This window comes from Chelonia mydas, chromosome 2 (genome assembly GCF_015237465.2).
Source record: "Chelonia mydas isolate rCheMyd1 chromosome 2, rCheMyd1.pri.v2, whole genome shotgun sequence".
NCBI classification, from domain to species: domain Eukaryota; kingdom Metazoa; phylum Chordata; order Testudines; family Cheloniidae; genus Chelonia; species Chelonia mydas.
This window is the reverse complement of record NC_057850.1, coordinates 133092072-133117287: the sequence shown is the minus strand read 5'-3', so window position 1 is coordinate 133117287 and position 25216 is coordinate 133092072. Positions and strand designations below refer to the sequence as shown.

Sequence of the window (25216 nt, the reverse complement as noted above, 5' to 3'; positions counted from 1 at the left end):
CAGCTACAAGAAACTACCAGACATGAATTCAGACTTTTGTGTAAAAGAGCTAATGCATGCTGGAACATAAGGGGAAGGAGTAAACTAGTTAATTGAAATGTACCAGTGCTATTGAAATGTAGCAGTGTTAGAGTTTCTAAAGATACAGAAGAACTTGTGGACCTATAGCAGTGCCTTTAATAGTTGAATAAAGTTAGACAATGTAAAGTATTATAACATGTTTTAGATCAGGATAGGAAAAATTTCTGTGGTTTAGCACCAGTGTTTGGACCAATTCTGCATAATCTCTTTTGAATGAGATGTAAAACTGATGTCCTGATCATCTCTCCATGGAACTTTTTTGCAAGAGCTTTGGTATCCAGGCCAAATTACAGCTTAAATAATTAAATTCTGACGGTCTAAAAAAAAAATTGCCCTGTTTAAAATGGTTGAAGAATTATTCCATTCTTGCCTGTAATTGTGCGAGACAGTGCTACGCAACAGCTTTACCAGGTGGATTTCACACCAAAAGCAAGTGAAAGTAGTTACTATGTGTGTATGTGTATACATAACAAAAATAATATTAAATAATTATTAATATAAATAATAATTTTGAAGGGTCAGTGATTTTTTTGTTTGGGTAAAACTCTCTGGTTACCAATTTAAATTGCATCATTTTCCCTCTAAAGCATTTAAAGAGGTTGCGTGTAACTCCAGAACATACTTTCACTTTTTAAAACATTTTATGAATGTGAACATGCTTCTCTGTTTCTCTTTTCTCAGTGGCCAGGTGTATTTCCAGTTAAAATGTAACCACCATCATGCCCCACAGTATCACCTTACAAATCTCTTGACTTCTACCAGTGTATTCACAAATGAAAGTCAATACTGAATCTAGTTGTTTTCTTGAGCACACTGATTCCTTTTGTTTTAAAGAGTTTTGATGAAAATCTTTAAAAGAAAAAAAGGTAGCAACTTGTTTGTTGCAAAATTTTATTTAAAAAAGCAAAACAGTTCATGGCGAAAGTTTTGGATAACAGACAAAAACAAAAGTAGTACTTGTGGCACCTTGGAGACTAGCAAATTTATTTGAGCATAAGCTTTCGTGAGCTACAGCCCACTTCATCGGATGCAACATCGACTAATGGTAAAATTAGTATTCAGCACTTCATTAGGAGCGCAGAATATTCCTCACTGTGAACAACTGCTTTTTTTGGCGCTCTCCCATGGAGAAAGGAGACTGTTTCCTTCCCCCTTGTTAAGTAATCTATGTATGAGGAATAACATTGCTTGCAGTCATCCAAGAGAGTTTCAGTGTTTGAATTATCTGAAGCTGGTTTTGTTGTGGTTTTGCTGACAGTAACTGGAATCCTTCAAGCTGAATTGGCATTCTGCAGTGGTGACTGTGCTTAGGAGTCAGAGTTTTCCCAAATCTTATCCAGATAAATGCAAGGCAGGGACATTGAAGCATTCAATATTTCTCTGACCGCTTTTAAAATCTAAATTAGTCAGAAAATAAATTATTAATATGATGAAGATGGTGTTGAGGGAAAGTTTGCGAAGGTCTGTGCTTTCGTGATTGTGCCTGTATAATGGCAGACATTTGCCACACCTCTGGCATACCTTATATGATCATAGTGATGGAAGAGACTTAGTCAGTCATCAAGTCCATGACCCAGATGAGATTAACTGTTTTCAAGCTTTAATATTTCTGGTTAGAGTCTTAGTAGCTGCGTGACTTGGTGGCAGTTCTTCACAGTTTAGTTATTGGAAAATTCTCATTTCATAGGACGAATAGAAGTTTAAAGGAAACTTATGAATTGTCTGGCTAGAAGCGGTTTTTGAGAACCAAACAAAAAAAATTCCCTTCCATCAGTTTTCAGTTTAACATGGTTTCCCATTTTGAGCCAATTTTAAAAAAAGAGAGAGGGGCGATGATGCATGTTTGACTTTTTGTGGAAATAGTCCTACTATGTTGAAAGATGGAAATGTTAATGGACACCCCAAAGAAGCGACGTTCACACCATTACCCCCAAAATGCAGCTTCTGATTTTACCCAACAAAAGGTGCTTTTCAGCTGGCAGTCCCGCTAGGAAGGAACAGGAAATAATGTGCTGAATACATTTCGAAAGAAGCAGTGTTCTAATCATTCCGCTCTTGCGGTCTGCATAGTGTTATCTGTGGGGTAGAAGAGCAGAGAGGAGTTCTGTGAACAGGGCTATCTTTGTGTATGGAACATAAGAAACCAGATCCTAGTGGGTGCAGCTGTGCTGGAAGTACTGAAACTGTAGACACATTCTACAAAGAGGAAAAGCAAAAATTAGACTCCTTTCACAATTTCTATTTTAATGTAATGTTAAAGTTACCCTCAAAGTCTCCACCTTAAATTTATTTATTGATGTACTCTTGGTTTCCTCGTTAGGTTGTGGTATTTTGGGGAGGATGTAGAGAGGAGAGTCTGAATTAGCAGAGCTGGCAACAAAGAATGAATTATGTGGGTTCATAAGCAAGCACTGTTTGTTTCTTTAATGTGAAATGCATATTGTAAATAAAATTCCGACTAGTCTGTGTAACATTAGATTTTAATCCAAGAGTTTAATAGTTACAGCTTTATATTTCTGAACTTTAGCTTTTAGGCCTGGGTGGTCTTCTGTCCAGGACGATATTGCGCAATTCTAAATATTTATCCTCTCGCTCATGCAAAAACATGGATCAGAATTCTGAAGGTTAAACACTGAAATAAGGAAAGTATTTGCCTTTATAAGATAGCTTTAAAAAAAAATCTTCAAAACATGGCATTTAGATGCCTGAAAAACTAAATAATTCACCCTTAGTGTAACTTAAAATAAATACCTAGTTTCTAGCAGGTAAAAATGAACTAGCACATTTGCATTTCAGATTAATGGGAATCCTATTAATAATTTGTAGTGATAACTTCTAAATGTATGAAGTATTCTGTGAATTGAATGTATGAGACACGTGGGAAAGTTCCATACAGTCAGACTGTTCATCTGGTGTTGCTTGAATGTTTCATTGACTTTGGAAGAGGTTTTTTTTAAACAGTCCTAAAGAGACTCATCAATTATTCAGTGTACAGAAATAAAGGGAGAAGGATGGATGTTCAGTAAAAACATTTTTGAAGTTGTGGTACAACTTAAATAGGTTTCAGAGTAGCAGCCGTGTTAGTCTGTATTCGCAAAAAGAACAGGAGGACTTGTGGCACCTTAGAGACTAACCAATTTATTTGAGCATAAGCTTTCGTGAGCTACAGCTCTCTTCATCGGATGCATTCAGTGGAAAATACAGTGAGGAGATTTATATACACAGAGAACATGAAACAATGAGTGTTACCATACACACTGTAACCAGAGTGATCACTTAAGGTGAGCTATTACCAGCGGGGGGGGGAGGGGCAAACCTTTTGTAGTGATAATCAAGGTGGGCCATTTCCAGCAGTTGACAAGAACATCTGAGGAACGGTGGGGGGGGGGGGCCCCCCGCGGGTAATAGCTCACCTTAAGTGATCACTCTGGTTACAATGTGTATGGTAACACCCATTGTTTCATGTTCATGTTCTCTATGTATATAAATCTCCCCACTGTATTTTCCACTGAATGCATCCGATGAGGTGAGCTGTAGCTCACGAAAGCTTATGCTCAACTTAAATAGGTTATTTTAAAAATGTCATTAAAGATCTTTCAGAATTTTGATTAACCCCTGTGCCTTGGCTTTTGTGCAGTTGATGCACATTGTAATGTGTTTTACATGGGTTATGCTGGAGTGAAGTTTGTTAATGTGTTTTGCAGATTGGGGTGATGTTTTTTTAAACTAGAGGTATGAGAATATGAAACAAAATCAATTCAACTCCTACTATTGTCTTTTACTTCAGGGTGGCTTTTTTTAAAAGGCTGAATACTTTCATCCTTATTCACAATAAAGAGTACATTGCTCCATGCCAGTCCCATTATGGTAAACAGAACTATTCACTTAGTAAGGTACAGAGGTGTCAAAATCTGGCCCCAAGTGGCTTTGCTGATGAAGGGATACTTACAAGGGATTAAACCCACATTTGATTTAAATCTCTCTGCAAAATTGATGTAAATATTTCTCTCTCTCTCTCACACACACACACACACACACACACACACACACACACACACACACACACACACACACACACACACTCACTCACTCACTCTACATTAAGAACATTATTAAGATTGCAAAGTTTTGGTAATCAGAAGTTAGGAAATGCCAACGTTAAAATTACCTGTGCTGTTCAGTATTTTTCTTTCTCCTGATTGTTCGTTGTGTAGCCCCAGACCTTTTGTACTCCACACTATTCAAACCGTGCTCTCAAGACAGAGTTATTAATTTCCCGTTTCTGTGGAACTCATCACTGTATTATCAGAGCGCTTCACAAACATTAATGACATTTTTTTTTCCACAACACCTCGGTGAGATGAGGGAGTAATATTATTGACCCCATTCTATCCTGTCCCTTCCAACCGGTCCCTGTCCCCATCCTCTCTCTTTCACAGTTCCTCATCCCAGTCCCATTTTCTTGACCTACCCAGTCCCAGTCTCCGTGCTCAGCCAGTCTCGGTTCCCCACCCTTCCCAGGTCATCAAGCAATCTGTGTCTTCCCTTCCCACTCTCGGTCTTCAGTCAACCCCATCCACACTGGCTCACAGTCCAGTTCCTTCCAAGTTTCAGTGTTCCCCTGGCTCCTGGTCCCAAACTCTTTGCCTGCTAAGACCCAGTACTCCCGACACACTCCCTGGCTCCTCACGAGATCTGTGCCCCAGCCTCACTCCCAATGAAAATATATAAAATAATCAATATAAAAACCAAATAAAACATGAAATAAAAGTAATGGTGCTCATTTGGTCATATAGGAGTTGAGGAGAATTAGGTTTTTTTAACTTCTCTGAATTTTTTTAAATCTAAATTAAGATAAAAATGACTTTAAATTCTGGCCAACAAATGTTCATATAATTGTGCTGCTATGTTTTAAGTCGTGGATAACATCTTGTTGGCTAAATCTACGATAGGAAAATTATTCTTACAGTAGACGTAAAAGAATGTTCCATCCCAGAAAGGATGTTACAAGCAGCTATATGACTCTCTCTCTATTTCCTAATTGAACATAATTTATAAATTGTTGCCCTTTTTCAGTATCTGTATTGGGGTCCTTTAGAGCTAGATTCTGCTGACAATTATAATCCCATGAAATCACTGAGACTGGATGGGACAGGTTATGGTCCACTGTATATGATTGTAGAACATTTGTTTTTTTCATAATGCCATTTTAAGCCTTGGGGACATAAACAGTCTATTCTTGTTTCCTTGCTCCCTTCCTCTTACTCATATTGATTTGCTTCATATCTTTTGGCTTGTGCTTCACAGGCTCATTTTATCTTTTCAATTTACTGCTCAGACTTTCATTTTGAGAATGGACCAAAGCAAAAAACTAAAAAAAACAAAACAAAAAGAAAAGTGTTGCAATGGGAAACTGCAAATGATGTGGTTTGTACAGATTTCTAAGTGGCTTTGTGTGTATGCACTGTTGCCAATAAAAAGTAAAGCTGTTTCCAATTAAAGTTGCATACTGCATGTGACAGCTCTGGACATAAGAATTTTGAAGCATGTCTGCACCAAAAATTCACTTCCAGCTTGAGACTACATTATTTCATAGCAGTGCTAATAAACCCATCAACTTGCTCCCCAAATCTCACTTGAGTATTCCTGTATGTACATTACAAAAAAGAATAGTTGAGGGCTTTCTTCTAGTCTCAAAAGAATCTTTCCTTTAGTGTGCATGAAGTTTGTGTTTTTTTTGGAAACTGTTGGGGGAGGAGAGGTAGGAATAAGTTGTTAACCTTTTCCTTGCTAATAGCTTAGGAAATATAGAATAAATAGCAGACCTATAACAGTTAATACATAATACAGTAGTGTAAATCTCATTCTGCTAGTGAAATTCATACAGTCCTGAAGCTCTAAAATTGCACCTGTTCTGCAAAAAGATTATCTCCAGGCCCCCCCACCCCACCCCCCCAGGAACTCAGTATTATTCAGTGGAATTCACCTTGGATGAGAGGAGGGATTTCAGGGCTGAAGTACTGTAATGACTATAAGGAGTCTAAGAAGGGGGGGAACACTATTTTAAGATTTCAGCAGATATCTTTAAAACAAATAAAAGTAGAAGGGAAAAGAGACTGATTTTTAAACCTGGTGCATGCAGCTGCTTAATATTAAAATCATGTTAGTAGATATGTGTAAAAGCAGTGTTAAGTGCTGATGGTGTAAACACTGTAAAAGCAGTGTTAAGTGTTAAGCTCATTGTCGCTGTCTTCAGGGCCCTTCATAAATGTACATCTGTTTCTATATGTTACCTGCTATCTCATCACATCACACCCTTGCCCCTTCACTCCCCCAGTGCCAGCATCATTGTCCGTCATCTCATCATTGTCCATCATCTGTACCTTTTTCGGCAACACTTGTTGAGTCTCTCCTGAAGGCTAATTTATGTTATGATGCTGTGAAGTAAGAATTGAACTGCTGTTTTCACGATAAATTAATGACTCACTTGAGGCAGAGAGATGTTTACATACCCACTCAGTGACTGATAATAACTTTACTCCTTAGCCTTCTCAACCACATACCCTGCCTGCTGCTGTTTCTCTCATTTGCATCCCATCTAAAATTAGATCGTAAGATTTCCGGGTAAGGACCAAGTTTTCCTGTTTGCACTGTGACGTGCCTGGGAAATCCTTAGTACTGTGAAAATAATAAATAGTAATAATGGACAGATATGGGAAAGAATACAGGTAAGTGCTAGTGTGATGTATTGAGAGGGAAATGCATAGGTTGGAGAAAATACACCCAAAGTTATAGTTCAGTGAACAATGTACTGAACTTAAGATATAATTTCATCCTGCAGAACATTGACTTAAAATGCGTAGCTCTGAAATAGACTTTTAACCAAACCTCATTTAGAAGACAAGGAAACCTAGTTCTTTACTTTACACAATAAGGATGACTAGGAGATACATGCACTCATCATGTATTTGAAGAGAATTTGTGTGTGTAAAATCTCTAAAACAGGAAGAAAACAAAACTGAGCGCTGCTAAAAAATTTCAGGCTCTCTAGTGTGATTCTGTGTTCCAAACACTAAGTTTTACTCACATAATAAGGTAGACCCTTTCTCAGAGAGAAAACAAAAATTATCTGGTTTATGGTATTTTCCAAGCTTTGCATGAGCTTCAATTAGGGTAGTTACGGTAGAGTGTAATCCACTGCATCTGGCTATTCCCACATGTGAAGCTAAAATCTGGAGTACTGCTCAGAAGTGAGTCAGAGGAGAGCATCCCCAGGAAGAGAGAATAGCTGCTCTGAAGATAGTGCAATGGGGCTAAAACAGATGAAGGCTAACAGAGCTTTCTAAATCTGATTACTTTGATTTTTTTGTTTGTTTTTGTTTCTTTTATACGGTTTGTGTGACCATCTTCAGCAGAGTGTGTAAGGGTGGGCAAGTAGGTGTTTTTGAACCAGGGGTCTCGGAACAACTAACTGCTTACCATGCCAAACGGGATTAAGCAGATAGATACTCTGGATTCTCTTCACTCTCTAAACCCGACCTACTGCGGCAACGGGCAGTCTGGCAACTGTAAATACTGGATCCTGGACTTAGGTACAAAAACACATAAAGCAGATAGGTAGTTTATGAGATATTTCCAAATCATGGGCGTTGCAGTCTGTCTTTTTTCCCCACTCTCAAAATTAGTCGAGGTGTGGAGTATACTAGTGAGTGGCTGTGTAAGGAAGAGGGAGTGTAAATGAAATTAGTCTGTGTGAACCCTGTAAAAATTGTGGGGAAACTGTATGGGAGGCTCTTGCAGAAGGTTAAAGTGAAGTTCAATTGATGTTATTTTTATAAAATGGAACTGTAGCAATGAGAAGCATTGCCTGTGTTATGTACACGCTGTCACCTGGTAGCAATTAATCTGAAATGTTTAGCAGTAATCTTGTCAGAGTGCTGCGGCTTGGCTGAGGGAGCCTTGATTTTCTCATCTGTATGAATTGTCACTGTTGAATTTAAAATCACTGCGTGGTAACAGTTCAGGTGAAGAGCTGTTGGGAGATAATGTGGAAGCAACAGACCAGTTAGACTGTTTGCAAATGGTTTGGGAATTTATCATTGATGGTGAAAGTTAATCCAATGTTATCCAGGAAGAGATGCCATTTAATTGGTGATTGGGGGAATGAGTGCAAGGGGAGTCAGGGCAGGCTGTAAGGGGACACTGCTTAAGTTAGGATGGGGGAGAAATCATGCTTGTACCCGGAAAATTATACTTGTCTCTGCTATTCTGACTGTATTGTGATCACTGCAGCTTCAAAAATAGAGTAGACTTTCATGCAAAACATCTGAAATTTTTCAAGGTAAAACACAGGTGTGTCTCAAATGCAGCAACCTATGTGGTCACTGGGATGGTTACGCTATAAATTCAGGTAGTTTTGTGGTGGTTCATATACTGGCTTTCCTGCTTGCTATCAGCAGGCACACTGGCAGTGGGCAGCAAGAGGAAAGGAGATGTGCTCTGCTGTGCAGCACCAGTTGATTGTAGCCTTGCTGGTTTTGTGTGTTGAACTAAGAGGAAAAACATAAAAGAAACACAGTAAAACTGCAGGTAGGAGGAACAAAAAGTTTAAACCTGCTGTGGGCATCTGAAGACAAAGTGGCATGTTAGTAGGACAACTTCACATAATTTACTGGCTCACTGAAAGATGGGAAAAGTGGGCATCTGCTCTTTAGTTACTGCTCTGATGTGTGGCAAAGGGGCCAAGTGCTGGCAGTCTAGCTACTGTACTTGTCACACAAAATCACATTCTCAGTATCTTCCTTAATAGTCTGCGGTGCCAGAGCTGTCAGACTTCCAGTGATGATGATTATTCAAACTTTTAGACTTAAAAATAAATAAAAAAGTACTTTAAACTACCCTGCTTTTCCCTCCTCCTCTCTCAAGTCAAAAACAGCCAGCAAATTTCTCTGCAGCCAACATTCATGCCATGCCTTCTCCAGTTAGCTAGACAGGGCCACTAATTCGCTTGGCAGGATGCTGCTTTCCCCCGAAACACTGAGCGCTTCATCGCCTTGATTTGTGCTGCTTTGTATCCATCCTCTGCTGAGTTCTTGTTACTGTAGGCGTCTGCTGTGCAACATACATTGTGTATTGCTTCCAAGGTGTCTTCATAAAGAACACATTTTTTTTGAAATGCTGAGTGTAATAAACTACACTAATAAGACATTTTACATCCATCTGTGAGTTAAGATTGAAAAGTCTGTTGTTTGTATATGAAAAGTCTTGTTTGCAAATGGTGACTCTGCGTGCTCTGATATGTTACTTTTCAAAGCAATGTTATTTCCATGTGCAGTTTTCCTGGTTGTAAATTGATGTCTGTCTGTATAGTGCATTTTCATGAGCAGCTCCTATACCCTTTCCTAATACAAGAACAGAACTGCTTGTATGATCCACTGTCACTTAATAGTAATGGTGTCAGTGAGAGTAGCAACAGCAAGATGTTATTTCGAGAGTTTTTAGCTGCCACAAATTTACAACTGCCAGTGGTTTGTTGTTGTTTGTTGTTGTTGTAGCTGTATTGGTCCCAGGATATTAGAAAGACAAGTGGGTGAGGTAATATCTTTTTTTGGTACCAAATTCTGTTGGTGAAAGAGACGAGCTTTCAAGCTACACAGAGCATTGAAATTAGGGGTAGTAATTGCTGCAGTTTTCTCTGTAGAAATTTTGAACAACACTGGTTTGTCTTAAGAATTCTTCAGAACTTGAAGTTTGTAACTTCCTTAAAATGTTTGAGAGAGAATTTTCATGGAATTGATAATGAACTGTTCTTCCTTAACACTGTGATCTTTTTGTCGTTCTTTCCAAATATGTGTCAGACTGAAATCTGTAGTTAAAGATGAGGGGAAAGTGGATGCATTACTAAGCAGTAAATCAGAGAAGGTACATATTTCAAGAAAAGCATTGGAAAATAAACTACAGCAATATTTAGGTACTCTAATTTTGTTCCCATAACTTTGGGTAGTTTAGAAAATGTTGAAGATTTTAGGAATTTCTCACTAAAAACCAATCAGGAAATAAATTCTCGTAAAGATCACACTCATATCTGTAAACGTACAAATGCACTAAAAAAGAGGAGTATGGTTGAAAACCAAACTTGGCTGTGATTTGACTGTAGGGGGAGGAAAAGCATTGATTTGAGTCTTACTCCTACAAATGAATGTTAAAATGATTAGATTTTTTCCCAATTATCCTGTTAACCAGAGGAAATTACAGGACACATTTATTCCAATCCATAAGAGGATCATGTGACCCCATATTTCAGTTTGGAAATTTAAAAAAGCATGATGAATGAAATCCAGGGAATAAATGTGCAAAGTCCATGAGTTACTAACCTTAAAGTGCATTACACTCATAGGGATATGTGTGGTGGGTTAAGAAGGGAGATGAATTGGCTTTAGTTTGCCTGGGAAGAGATGTTTTATATTTCATATGACATATATCTACAGTGGAAAGCACAGGTCATCTAGTTGCACTTAATTTGATGCATATATATATATATTAGTTTAATTTCCTGTTTGATCACCCATATCACTTTATAGATACAGCCAATCTTAAAATAATTTATATATCCATAAATCAGGATAGTTTGACTACAGAGTGTAATAGTTGAGAAAGCGCATACAAGAGAGGAGAAGATTCTCTGAGGTCTGGATTCAAAGAATACAGTGGGAGAAACCAGTGGTACTGATGGCTTGGTGTAATTTTTGGATCTGATCCAGTTCTGAAATATGTGTAGCCTTTTAGAACACAGTTGAACATTATATGTGCATTGCATGCTCTTGTCCAGCTCAGTCAAAATAACCTGCAACACAGATCCCCTCAGAATTACATGCATCTGTGTGCTATGTAACTGCATGTCTGAGGGTTATTCTCTGCAGGCCCATGCATCCTTCCTTTCTTTTGTCTCCCTTGGGATTATTTTTTTTGGATTCCTAGACACACAAAATTCAGAAAGGTTGAGTTGAGGTTGAAAGCTTACGTCAGTAAATTAAGCGTAAGAATCTTTATAGTTAATGCAAATCATCAGAGATAGGAAATTCATGCTCATTTGGCAGTCGATGAGTCCCAACTTCATATAACCCTTAAAACGCAAATTGGTGCTTTCCTAGTTGTACCGCCTCCTCCCATGGGTCTTTGAAGGTGTGTGGGCCTTTCTGTGTGAACATTAGGAAACTGTTTTAATTCTTCTCTACCTATACCACTCCCCCCCCATGAGCTTTAGAATGTTTAATTCCCACTCCCTGGAGGCTGGTGACTCACCCTGGGCTGCAGATAAAAAAACCCACCAACTACAATCAGCTTAGTTAGAATGTGAACTACCTGTAAATATTACCTTGTCAGTTTAGGAATCCATATTTTAAACTTAAAATTAGTTTAAAATATTCTTCTTAAGCCACCTGACTAAGCTACCAATTTTGAGTTTGGTGTTTCTTTATATTTTTGCGTGGGGAGAAGGTGAAATTGGATTTATAGCATAGACTTTGTTGGAGTCTGAAGCCAGGACTGGCAACAGCAACTCCATAATAAGGAAAATAATAGTTTTCCTAGTGTATGCTGTTTGTTCTTTTGTTGAGAAGACGATTGCTGTATGTCACAAATGCATCATTTTACAGATGTTACAGACAGCTGATACCAAGAAGGCTTCATAAGAATTATAAAAACAAAAAACGATGCTGGTAATACTTGCACAATACAGACTGCATTTTAGGCTATTGTCAGCAATAGAAAAGCCAACCTGAGCTAGTCCCCTTCTCTGTCATTTCGAAGACAAAACACATTTATTGTTTAAAAGGAATACCTACAATTAAGCATTTTGCAGGCTATACCATTGTATAGCAGCTGAAGATCAGTGTCAAGCCGACTAAGTTCAAATTGAGCATATTAAGTTGCAAAGCAAGGCAGAATGCACTAGCTTTTTATTCAATACTGTGTATACTAGATTTCTTCATTAGGTTTAGTGTTTTCTGGTGTGTCTGTTTAAACTGTATTGCCAGTTTGCAAGAGAAGCACAAATTATGATCTTTCATTCTGAATTTTTTTTTTCCAGGTGCTCATTGTTAGGCCTTGGAGTGAATAGTGGGTTCATAAAGACTGTTGAATGTTTGACTACATAGTGGTGTAATGATCCATGGAATTTGTCCATCCAGGCTTGACCTGTTTCCTTTTCCTGTTACTGGGGTTAGGAAGGGCAGCGTAATCCATCTGCTCTGACCAAATTCACTCATGAGTAGGAGGTTTTGTAATATCTGTGATCTGGATACAAAGCATAATTTCAATATTTGCAATTTTTAGTGGTAATTACTATGTTCAATAGTAAAATAAACGTGGCGGAGTGAGAGAAAATATGAATGCTCCTCCTTACTGTCTGTAGGAAGCTTTACTTGATGTCTGCGTTTTTGTTTTCATTTGTGTATGCACACGGTCTTGAAAAGAAGACAGTCATACATAACAATGCTTGAGCGGAAAAAAACCCTTTTTCTTAGGATGGCTTTTAATGTGTTGCTAAGAACTAACAGGTATTTGAACTAAAGTGTATTTCAGTTGTTTGTAGCTTCTGGTAGCTTCTGTCTCCTAGTGCCAAATGCTGAGACGACGACTCATCTCTCCAGCAAGTTGACTTAAATGGAAGTTAGGGATGGTAAGCCCTTTACAAATGATGCATAGTACCTCGCAAGATTGGGCTTATATCATCCAAGTGTTATAGGTTGCTCTAACAGGAACCTTTTGGCAGAGGTCAGTACAGCTCTTGGGGAGCACACATTGTTGCAATGAGGAGCCGGGGGTCTTGGTTAATGAAAAAATTACCATCTATTATCTTTTATTATTTATTAAGAATCCAAAAAGGAATGGACATGTGTTCATTCCCTATCCCCTTTCTTCCTCACAAAGAAGAAAAATGCATTTCTGGTTCCTGAATAACTCAGTTGCTTTAAAAAAGTGAATGTCATTTCACCCTCTCACGCTGCTTACCATAACACAGCCAGTGTTGATGTGAATTTATCGTGCATGCTGCTAATTAAAGGATTTTTACAGTTAGTCAGGGTTTGAGAAAAAAGGTGTTGCTCTTTTTCCCTCCCTTTTCTTTGTTTCCCTTTTTTCTTGCTCTCTTTGTCTGGAATATCTCCAGATGGTTCTCTCCCCCCGACCCTCTCCTCCTTTCTCATTATTTCTTTGTGGTCACTTACTAGTTATTAGCAGTAAGGAGGGGTCGGGAAATGATTCAGTGAAGAAAGATGCAGGGGATTTTTCCTCAGAACATGGACTTTGCTTTGAGCTATTCATAAGATACAACTGCAGAAAATGAGTCATACAGCAAAATGTAGCATTTAATTTTGAGACGTGGGCTTTTTCATACCAAATAGGACCAGCAGTAAAGATACCCTGCTGGAAGACCATACATGTGGCGATCAAAGGTTCTGGTTTCAATTTGCAATGGAAGTTCAGTTTTACGTGTTGTAATTATGCAAAGGTGTAAACTGACTGCTCTTTCAGTAATAAATTACAGGATATTTTGTTCTTTTATGTATTGGCAATATAAAGCAGTGTGATTTCCCACCCCAGTAGGTCAGTGGACATGTTGATTCTAATTCGGTCAGAATCATTCTACTCTGGTTATTTACTCCTTTCTCACAGTCTCTTCCTTTTAGTCAGATACTGCATTCTGAAAATCTATTGTTCTCATAATTCTGCCTTGCAGATTTACTGAAATGTGCTACTTGTCCTTGTCTAGAAAGCACTATTAAAAATAGTTGGTGGGATAATTTGCCTGTACTGACAGTAATGCATATTTGTTTCTCATTGTTCAGATTACGCTTTGATGTGAAGATAGAAATTATTGAAACTAAATTACTTTTAATTGTTGTTTAAACCTGCAATTACTAATGCAGCTATTGTGGGGAAAGGGGACTAGTTTGTCATTACCCACAATAAACCAGCTAGATTGTTTTTGGGCGAGTACCCATAGTGGAGTGGGAAAGTACACATTTTAATGCTCCTATATAAAAGGTATGCTTTTCTGGGATGTTATTTTTAGAAATGTTGGTAAGTTTATTTTATAACGTTGGATTTGGCAAGAACTGTGATAAAAATTAAATCTTTTTCATAATGACTGGTCATTATGAAGGACCAGTTTAGCTCATTTATTTAGTGGATTCATCTTCTTTCCAACTGTCCTAACTACCTACAGCAGAAGAGGAGTATTTGAAAAGAAAAAATTACCAAAGTTATTGTGATAGCCTTGGAACCAAACAGTATGAGAACATTGTTTCAAGTTCAAGGCAATGTTCCTGTCCCAAGGTCAGAGTGTTTACACAGCTGTTGCTTAAAACAATCAATAGTTGTCTTACTAAATAATTCTGGTTTTAATAAAAGTGAGCAGGAAGAAAATAATTTTAAAATAGCGTTGAATTAGTGTGCATGCTTAGGTTCACCTGAAATTGAAAATGGCTTGCATTGCATATTGTATTGTACTCTATCCAGTACAGGTTTCAGATGGACTGACCACTATTTATCAACATAGAGGTGAAATAAGCTGGTACTGTATGGCACAGCGTACCGGTAAGAAAGTGGCTGCTGGTACACAGCCAACCGTACCGGCAGGGCCACTGATGGGGGACGGAGGGGGCAAAAGTGGCAGCTGCCCTGGGGCCCGGCGATTTAAAAGGGCCCAGGGCTCCCAGCAGTGGCCGTAGCCCCGGGCCCTTTAAATCACCGCCGGAGCCCCAGGCAGTGCTGAAGGGCTGGCTGGGGGAATCTGGCCCCAGCCCCGCCCCTTCCAGGGGCCCAGAGGCACGCCCCCCCATTGATTTGCAGAATATTGTCAGTTTTTTATTGCTTGCAGCTACAAGCATGCCTTGTGTTCTGACTTGCATAAATTCTCTTCACTGTAAATTAGCTTAAAGCCATCATTGTTAAAATTGTCATCATTTGTACATCACCAGCAAATATCGGTTTAGTGACCTAACTAGAGACAAAATATTATTTGACTTATGACTAGGACCCTTCCAAATTCATAGTCCATTTCATGGTCATAGGATTTTTAAAAATCATAAATTTCATGATTTCAGCTATTTAAATCTGAAATTTCAGGGTGTTGTAATTGTAGAGATGCTGGCCCAAAAAGGAGTTGTGGGGGGATCACAAAGTTATTGTAGGGGGGGCTGCAGTACTGCCAACCTTCCTTCTGCACTGCTGCTGGCGGCCCTGCTGCCTTCAGAGCTGGGCAGCTGGGGAACGCAGAGCACCGCCAGTCCAGCAGCAGTGCATAAGGAAGGATGGCATGGTATGGTATTGCCACCCTCACTTCTGCGCTGTTGCCTGTAGAGCTGGGCTCTCAGTCAGCAGCTGCCACTCTCTGGCCACCTATCTCTGAAGGCAGCAGCAAAGAAGTAAGGGTGGCACAGTATGGTATTATCACACTTACTTCTGCACTGCTGCTGGTGGTGGCTCTGCCTTCAGAGCTGGGGGCCCGGCCAACAGCTGCCGCTCTCTGGCTGCCCAGCTCTGAAGGCAGCACAGAAGTAAGGGTGGCATGACCCCCCCTAAAATAACCTTGCCACCCCCCTGCAACTTCCTTTTGGGTTAGGACCCCCAATTTGAGAAATGCTGGTCTCCTCTGTGAAATCTGTATAGTATAAAGTAAAAGCACGCAAAAGAGCAGATTTCACAGGGAGAGACCAGATTTCATGGTCCGTGACGTATTTTTCGTGGCCGTGAATTTGGTAGGGCCCTACTTATAACATCTGTTTCCTCTTCTTCGCTGGGTGTTTATTCAGTATGTCACCAATCTTTGTCCTCTCTCACTGGATCAAAATTATCTGTATTACTTGGTATGTTCTTGCTTTCATACTCTGGTGAATCATTCAGGAAGAATTTCTAGGGATTTTCAACAGCCTGGTTTATTGCTGTATCTGGGTGCTGAGGGGTAACACTCAAGAATAATCAGTGTTAAGATTTCTGTTTTTGGTGTGCAAAATTGTGTAAGTGTGGACTTGGAGTTACATCTTAGATCATGTGGATAGTATGCCAGGAATGGACGGTAAGCTTCTCCACTGAACTTCTAATTGGGAAGAAACTGTGTAAGTAGTGATTTTTGTCCATAGAGAGTATATTGATCCTCTGGCAAAGATGAGATGCAACTTTGGAGGTGCCTCTTGCATTGTCAACCTTTAATTCTTGTTGATTTCAATATAGATCTGCATACTATTTCTTTTTGTCACATGTTCTCTTGATTCCACCAGTGATATCAGTAGAGAGCTTTTTTCGCGGGGTATAACTTTCTTATAGGCATTCTGAGTAGAGAGAGACTACATTGGATCCATATTCAGTCTTCTCCTGAAATGCAGACCACATGTTCAGTACACATTTGGCAGATCATATATTTGTTTTCCCTCTCATCAGTGAAAAATTGAAGAATTTAATTCCCTTCTACTCAGCACCAACAGATGCTTGTTTAAGCATCTGGCCTTCTTGATCTTCACTGTCTGTTTGTTTCATACTTGCTTTCTTCTCCTCTTCTGCCACCATCGCTTATTTCCTTCCACTGGTATAGAACTCCTGGATTCCATGAAAGATGCCCTAATAGAAATTATTACCAGTACACCACTTCTTCTGAATACTGACTCCCTCGGTCATACTCTTACAAGCACACAGATAGCCTTATGGCTAGATTAGTTTAGATGTTTTGGAATCTGAAATTATATATTGAAAGCAACCTTGGACAGGTTCTTCTAATCAGCCGCCTTTGACTTGTTGAGATTCTGCACACTTTCATAGGCATGGCATGCATAGTGCTTGCAGTGTTTTTACTAGTGTTTGAATTAAGTGATTCCTACTAGGTCTGTGCAATCTCTTGTTTCTTTCCTTGTCTTTCTCTGCTCATCTGTCATTGCTTGCTTTTAGGCCAGACGCTGCTGAATGTAACTTTCCCTGCTTGCTGCTTAACATTTCCATGTTTTTCTGTATTGATGTTGATGTTCTTGTTATCATTTCTTGTTCTGGACAGTCATGCTACGTATACCAAAACAAGCTATTAAATTGCCTTGTGGTTATATTTGTAGTGCTGCACAATTGTTTTCAGAGGGAAATAATTACTTGTCAGGAGAATCAGCTTTGAGAGGGCAGATAAGAAATCTTGGTGTCCAATAATGGTTGAACATAAATGCACCACACAGCTGCTTTGATGATAAAAGTAGAATAACTGTTCTATGTAAACCTTACATTAATAGTATTTCCCATTTGCATTCCAGGACGTGCACTTTCCTACCAAGAAAGCAGCCGCCTCTTTGGTTAGTACATAGCAGTTGTTTAACACCATAGAGCATCCCTGTAAAACGGTTTAGGTCACGGTGAAGAGTATCTTGTCCAATTGCAACAGCAATGGAAATATACATAGCTAGAATATAGATGAAATTGCAAAAAAGTACTTATCCAGGAGATGGGGCCAAGTATACCTGCTCTTCAATAACCATAGTTGAGAAGGTGGCATCTCCCAACAGCACAGTGCCAACTTAACACCGTGCTTCATGTCAGCATGATACTTGAATTATCAGCACTACTTCCTGCAGCACTTTGGGGTTTCGTTAGCTGCATAAAAATATTCATTAGGCCCAACTGATCTTAGCTTGTGAAATTGGATTTGTTTACCTGCCCGAGTCCTGTTTGAAAGCTCTCATGAATTTGCACACATCTCCCATTGAAATGAATGGAGATTCTCTATATATGCTTAATGGATAAATGAGTGCTAAATGTCTGATACACACAAAAAGATTTAGTGTCTTTATCTTCCTTTGTTTAAAGAAAAAAATTTTAAGTTAGGACTCAGAGTACCACATATGGCAGCTTCAAACTTCATAAACCAGATCAATAGTTTGTAGTTGGTTTTAAAAAATGCAGTTGACCTCTTGTCTTAAAATTTAAGATTCCAAACACATGAATGAGAAGCAACCAATTTATACCACAGACTATTTTTAAGCAGTTGTCAGATGTGGCCCATGATTTATATATTAAATTACTTCTACATTAAATGTTAACTTTCATGGTCCAGAGAACTGTATGAAGTGTTCAACATTCTGTGGTCCTGGGGGAGGAAAAACACATCTCAGAAAGCAGGTTTTTTAAATCTTTCAATACACCTGGTCACATATTTTGCCTCCCTACCCTGTGATCACATTTATAATGTGCAAGCAGAATAAAGTCCAGACCAATAATATATACACTTGGTGCTTTAAAAGGGCCAGTTTGATAAAGCTGAAAGCAATTGAGCCAAATCAGCTGGGAGGAAGAATTTAATCAGAAAAATGAAAACTGGGACTCATTTGAGAACACCTTACTAGATGCCCAAAAAGCCACAAATCGAGGAAGAAGGCCATACTGGTTAAAAAACCAACCTGGTTTAGAGGAGGAAGTGAAAGAAGCTATAAAAATAAAATATATCTATCTATCGATATATACAACAAATGGAAAAAAAGGTAAGTTGATAGTAATGAATATGAATCAGGAGTTGGGAATTGTAGAAGAGTGATGAGGAAAGCCAGGTTTACACAAGGAGAAATCTGTGGTCAGCAGAGTTAAGGACAAGGAGGAGCTTTAAAAAAAAACATTAGTAATGAAAAGAACCCTGGCAATGGTATTGGTCCATTACTAGATGGAAATGGTATAATTATCAATAATAATTTAGAAAAGTCTGAAGTGTTTTTTTTTCTGTTCTGTATTTGGGGAACAAACAGATAATATATTTTCATCATATCCTCACAACACTCTTTCTATTCCACTAGTGTCTCTGGAGGATGTTAAACAGAAACTACTAAAGTCAAACATTTTTAAATCAGCAGCTCCAGATAACTTGCATCCAAGAGTTTTAAAAGAGCAGGCTGATGAGCTCGCTAGACCATTAATGTATATTTTCAATAAGTCACGGAGTGCTGGTGAAGTGTCTGAAAACTGAAAGAAAGCTGGTGTTGTGCCAATATTTTAAAAAAGGTAAACAGAATGACCTGGTTACTTAGAGGTTTGTCATCTTGACATCAATCCCGGCAAGGTAATGGAGCAACTGATATGAGATTTGATTAACAGAAAACAAAAGAAGAGTAATGTAATGCTAATCAACATGGATTTATGGAATACACATCCTCTCTAACTAACTTGATATCTTTTTTTGATGAGGTTACAAGTTTGATTGATAAAGGTAGTAGTGTTGGTGTAATATACTTAGACTTCTCTAAGGTGTTTGACTTGGTACCGCTTGGCATTTTGATTAAAAAATAGAACACTATAAAATTAACATGGCACACATGGATTAAAAACTGGCTAACCGATAGGTCTTAAAATGTAACTGTAAACTGGGAATCATCATCAAGCAGGAGTGTTTCCAGTGGTGTCCCACATGGATTGGTTCTTGGTCCTACCCTATTTAACATTTTTCGCCATAACCTGGAAGAAAATAAAATCATCACTGCTGAAGTTTCAGATGACACACACATTGGGAGAATGGTAAATAATGAAGAGGACCGGCTCACTGATTCAGAATCATCTGGCTCTCTTGATAAGTGGAACAAGCAAACCATATGTGTTTTAATACAGCTAAATATAAGCGTATGCATCTAGGAACAAAGAATGTAGGACATAGTTACAGGATAGGGGACTCTATCCTTGGAAGTAGTGACACGGAAAAAGATTTGGATATCATAGTGGTTAATCAGCTGAACAAGAGTTCCCAAAGTGACTCTGGAACCAAAAGAGCAAATGTGATCCTTAGATGTATAAACAGGAAATCTCAGGTAGGAGTGGAGAAGTTATTTTACCTCTGTATTTGGTACTGGTGCATCTGCTGCTGGAACACTGAGTCCAGTTCTGATGCCCTCAGATTCAAGAAGGATGTTGATAAATTGGAGAGGGTTCAGAGTAGAGCCACAAGAATGATTAAAGGATGAGAAGTGTTAGATTCAAAGAGCTCAATTTAAGTTAACAAAGAGAAGGTTAAAGGGGTAACTTGATTACAGCTTGTCAGGATCTACATGTAGAACAAATATTTGATAATCGGCTCTTCAGTCTAGAGAGAAAGGTATAACATGTTCCAGTGGTTGGAAGTTGAAGGTAGATAAATTCAGACTGGAAATAAAGGTGTGCATTTTTGGCAGCGAGGGCAATTAATCATTGGAACAATTTACAACGGGTTGTGGTGGAGTCTTGACTATTTTTAAATCAAGATTGGATGTTTTTCCAAAATATATGTTCTAGGAATATTTTGGGGACACTCTGTCTTGTTTTATACAGGAGATCAGACTAGGTGTTCACACTGGTCCCTTCTGGTCTTGGAATCTATTAACCTGTCAGTGTCTCTTGGAAAAGTGCCTGGGAACTGTTTACGCTGAGATTCAAAAATCTTGAAATATGATTAGTTTCAATTTTATGAAAGGGGTCCAATTTCATGAAGAAAATCTGCAAAAATATACTCTTCAATAGGAGTTGAGAACATTTTAATTTTGTCTTATTTTTAAAGTACAGATCTTGATATTCTTGAAATTTCAAAATTAGAAATTGCATTTGGATAGCTTTCTTGCATCAAAACGTACATAGAAGTTTTGATGTGAAAAGTCTTGTTTGGGTAAACTTTGAGGCTATAGAGTGCTCCCAAAACAAGATGGGGGGTGGGGGAGAGGGAAGTTAGCTCTTTGTTTAAAAAAAAAAAAAAAAAAAAAGCCACTGTCATTTAAAGGGTCATTCTGCTATGAATGGTAAGTAAAAATGGCACCTTTTTAACTCACATCTGCACCCTCTGTGTACATAGGAAAATAACTGTTTACTCTAGTGATTCTTTCTTTCCTCATGAACTGGTTTCTGTTATTGTTTGTGCATCACTAACAAAACTCAATACTAAATTCCACCACTTATACCTGTGGAAGCCCATTATGTACAGCTGATTTGCACAAATAAAATATCTTAGTGCAGAACACACATGAGGTGTCTGAAGGCACAGACTGGAATAGAGTGGAATGTATCTAACTCAAGATCTAAGTTGGCCAGTGGAACTTTAATGACTGGAAATGATGCATAAAAAGGAAAGAACCCAGCGTTAACTGTAAGATATACAATTTTGTTTGCAGGATTGGTGAATTTTATTTGCGCTTGTGAACACCCACCGGTTTTTAGTCTATTTTCATAGTATAAACACAGCTGAACATTCCTTTTAGGCAGAGATGCCCAATCTCTGGTGGTTGGAGCACTTTCTCTTGGTCCACAGAGAGTTGAGAGGTCACGTGTCATTTGCTGCAGCTTGATTCAAGCCACTAAATTTAATTAAAAGTCACCCAAGCCTTGAATAGAAAATGGATAGTCATCAGAAGAATATTATTCGAGGGGCAGTGATCCGGGTGTTTTTGAGTGGGACGTGGTAGGTAGTCTAGAACAGTGGTTCTCAAAGCCGGTCCGGCGCTTGTTCAGGGAAAGTCCCTGGTGGGCCAAGCCAGTTTGTTTACCTGCCGCGTCCGCAGGTTCGGCTGATCGCGGCTCCCACTGGCCGCAGTTCGCCACTCCAGGCCAAAGGGGGCTTTGGGAAGTGGCACGGGCTGAGGGATGTGCTGGCCCCCCTTCCCGCAGCCCCCATTGGCCTGGAGCGGTGAACCGAGGCCATTGGGAGCTGCGATCGGCCGAACCTGCGGACACGGCAGGTAAACAAACTGGCTTGGCATGCCAGGGGCTTTCCCTGAACAAGCGGTGGACCGGCTTTGAGAACCACTGGCTTAGAAGATTCCAAATGCAAGACCAAGATACTACTAATAAAAATATGGGCTATGCCACAGGGAAAAGATGATAATCCCTACTTTTATTATTAAAAGCACGTGGTGGTTTGGCAAATCCTGCATATAAATTTAATCAGTAGAAACAGATTTTTCCCTTAATGTTTTATAAAATATATTTGTTTCCTGTTTACCAAAAAACAGACTTTAAATAGGAGAGAATTTAACCACTAAGTGCCAAGAGTTGAATAAAATGCCCTACCGACTCGCTCTCCCTTCCTGTAAAACTGCCTAATGCTCAGTTGCATGCAGGATTTTGGATTTGGTTTTCTATAGCCGTGTGGTCTAAATTCCAGGGAGCAGAAACAGAACCCTTTCTGTTCATCTGGGAAAATGGCCTGGGACAACGTCATGCTTTTTTTAAAAAAACGTCTCTGTTAGCATGTAAAACTATCCAGCAGGCATGAAAGGAAGGAGGGCATCTTTGCATCTAAAATGTGTTGGTGTTTGAATTTTGATTGGTGACACTGACATGTTGAAAGCTGCCTCTGTGTGTGCAAGATTAGATAAGGGTTTTATTTTAAAAAGATTAAATGCAAGACCTTAATTCCTACTGCTCTATTGAAAGGAGAAAGGGGGTGGGTGGAACCCGAAGAACAAATAACCTGAGAGATCCTGAAAGAACACAGTAGTGCATTAGATCCTGTAGACCTGTGCCACTAGTTTATTTTATTCAGACACAGAGCATTTTTGTGCAATTTGCTATTATGAAATGTTTTTGCAAACTGTTATCCCACCTTCCAAATTATTATTGGGGGCTCATGAGGAGAGTGAGGAGCATGGAGAAAAATATCAGTTTATTTTCTAAAGTGCCTAGTAAAAGTAGACTCGAAAGTTTGGACTAATTCAGTAATAGGTTTATCATGAGGAGACATTTGGTGCATATTTTAGTGGTTGAGATTGTATGTTCGCTTGTGAATAATTGGACATCATCTGAAAGGATTTCATACAGGACTTCTGAAGAGGTGAAAGAACATATACAGCCTCCTTTTTCTTTCTCTGCCTTTGTTAAATAGTTGATGTTAAAATTCCTAGACATGTTGTTTGAAGACCTACCAGATACCTCGTCTCTGTCAACAAGAGCTGAACAACAGCTTCACGGTCAAAATTCCAACTGTAATCAATATTGATGTGATCCAGGTGATTACATTTGGTGACGGTAACTATTCAAAGACATTCTCTCAGGGTATGTCTACACTACGGAATAAGGTCGAATTTATAGAAGTCGGTTTTTTAGAAATCGGTTTTATATATTCGAGTGTGTGTGTCCCCACAGAAGTGCATTAAGTGCATTAACTTGGCGGAGTGCTTCCACAGTACCGAGGCTAGAGTTGACTTCCGGAGCGTTGCACTGTGGGTAGCTATCCCACAGTTCCCGCAGTCTCCGCTGCCCATTGGAATTCTGGGTTGAGATCCCAATGCCTGATGGGGCTGAAACATTGTCGCGGGTGGTTCTGGGTACATATCGTCAGTCCCCCCTTCCCTCCCTCCCTCCGTGAAAGCAAGGGCAGACAATCGTTTCGCGCCTTTTTTCCTGAGTTACCTGTGCGGACGCCATACCACCGCAAGCATGGAGCCCGCTCAGGTAACCGTCACCGTATGTCTCCTGGGTGCTGGCAGACGCGGTACGGCATTGCTACACAGTAGCAGCAACCCCTTGCCTTCTGGCAGCAGACGGTACAGTACGACTGGTAGCCGTTCTCGTCATGTCCGAGGTGCTCCTGGCCACGTCGGCTGGGAGCGCCTGGGCAGACATGGGCTCAGGGACTAAATTTTTGGTGACTTGACCAGGTCATTCTCTTAAGTCCGGCAGTCAGTCCTATTGAACCATCTTATGGTGAGCAGGTAGGCAATATGTCCTTCTGCACTGTCTGCTGCCAGCCAAAGATGTAAAAGATAGATGGAGTGGATCAAAACAAGAAATAAACCGGATTTGTTTTGGACTCATTTGCCTCTTCCCCTGTCTATGGGACTCATTCCTCTAGGTCACACTGCAGTCACTCACAGAGAAGGTGCAGCGAGCTAAATCTAGCCATGTATCAATCAGAGGCCAGGCTAACCTCCTTGTTCCAATAAGAACAATAACTTAGGTGCACCATTTCTTATTGGAACCCTCCGTGAAGTCAACCCTGTAACCCCTCCCTGCGTCAGAGCAACGGCAAACAATCATGCATCTGAGTTGAGAGTGCTGTCCAGAGCAGTCACAATGGAGCACTCTGATTGGGCTAAAACATTGTCGCGGGTGGTTCTGGGTACATATTGTCCGGCCCCCGTTCCCTCCCTCCCTCCGTGAAGGCAAGGGCAGACAATCGTTTCGCGCCTTTTTTCCTGAGTTACCTGTGCGGACGCCATACCACCGCAAGCATGGAGCCCGCTCAGGTAACCGTCACCGTATGTCTCCTGGGTGCTGGAAGACGCGGTACGGCATTGCTACACAGTAGCAGCAACCCATTGCCTTCTGGCAGCAGACGGTGCAGTATGACTGTTACCCGTCCTCGTCGTGTCCGAGGTGCTCCTGGCCACATCGACTGGGAGCGCCTGGGCAGACATGGGCGCAGGGACTAAATTTTTGGTGACTTGACCAGGTCATTCTCTTTAGTCCTGCAGTCAGTCCTATTGAACCGTCTTATGGTGATCAGGCAGGCAATACGGATTGCTAGCAGTCGTATTGTACCGTCTTCTGCCGGGCAGGCAAGAGATGACGATGGCTAGCAATCGTACTGTACCATCTTCTGCCGGGCAGGCAAGAGATGAGGATGGCTAGCAGTCGTACTGTACCATCTTCTGCCGAGCAGCCATGAGATGTGGATGGCATGCAGTCCTTCTGCACCGTCTGCTGCCAGCCAAAGATGTAAAAGATAGATGGAGTGGATCGAAACAAGAAATAGACCAGATTTGTTTTGTACTCATTTGCCTCTTCCCCTGTCTAGGGGACTCATTCCTCTAGGTCACACTGCAGTCACTCACAGAGAAGGTGCAGCGAGCTAAATCTAGCCATGTATCAATCAGAGGCCACGCTAACCTCCTTGTTCCAATAAGAACAGTAACTTAGGTGCACCATTTCTTATTGGAACCCTCCATGAAGTCCTGCCTGAACTACTCCTTGATTTAAAGCCACCCCCTTTGTGGATTTTAGCTCCCTGAAGCCAACCCTGTAAGCCGTGTCGTCAGTCGCCCCTCCCTCCGTCAGAGCAACGGCAGACAATCATTCCGCGCCTTTTTTCTGTGCGGATGCCATACCAAGGCAAGCATGGAGTCCGCTCAGCTCACTTTGGCAATTAGGAGCACATTAAACACCA

General features: G+C 40.0%; 1 protein-coding gene across 4 annotated transcripts in view; it reads left to right on the top strand.

Moving 5' to 3' along the window:
- The window catches only part of TRIO (trio Rho guanine nucleotide exchange factor), a 400036-nt gene that overhangs the window by 310140 nt on the left and 64680 nt on the right, over nt 1–25216 (top strand). The window lies entirely within an intron of this gene.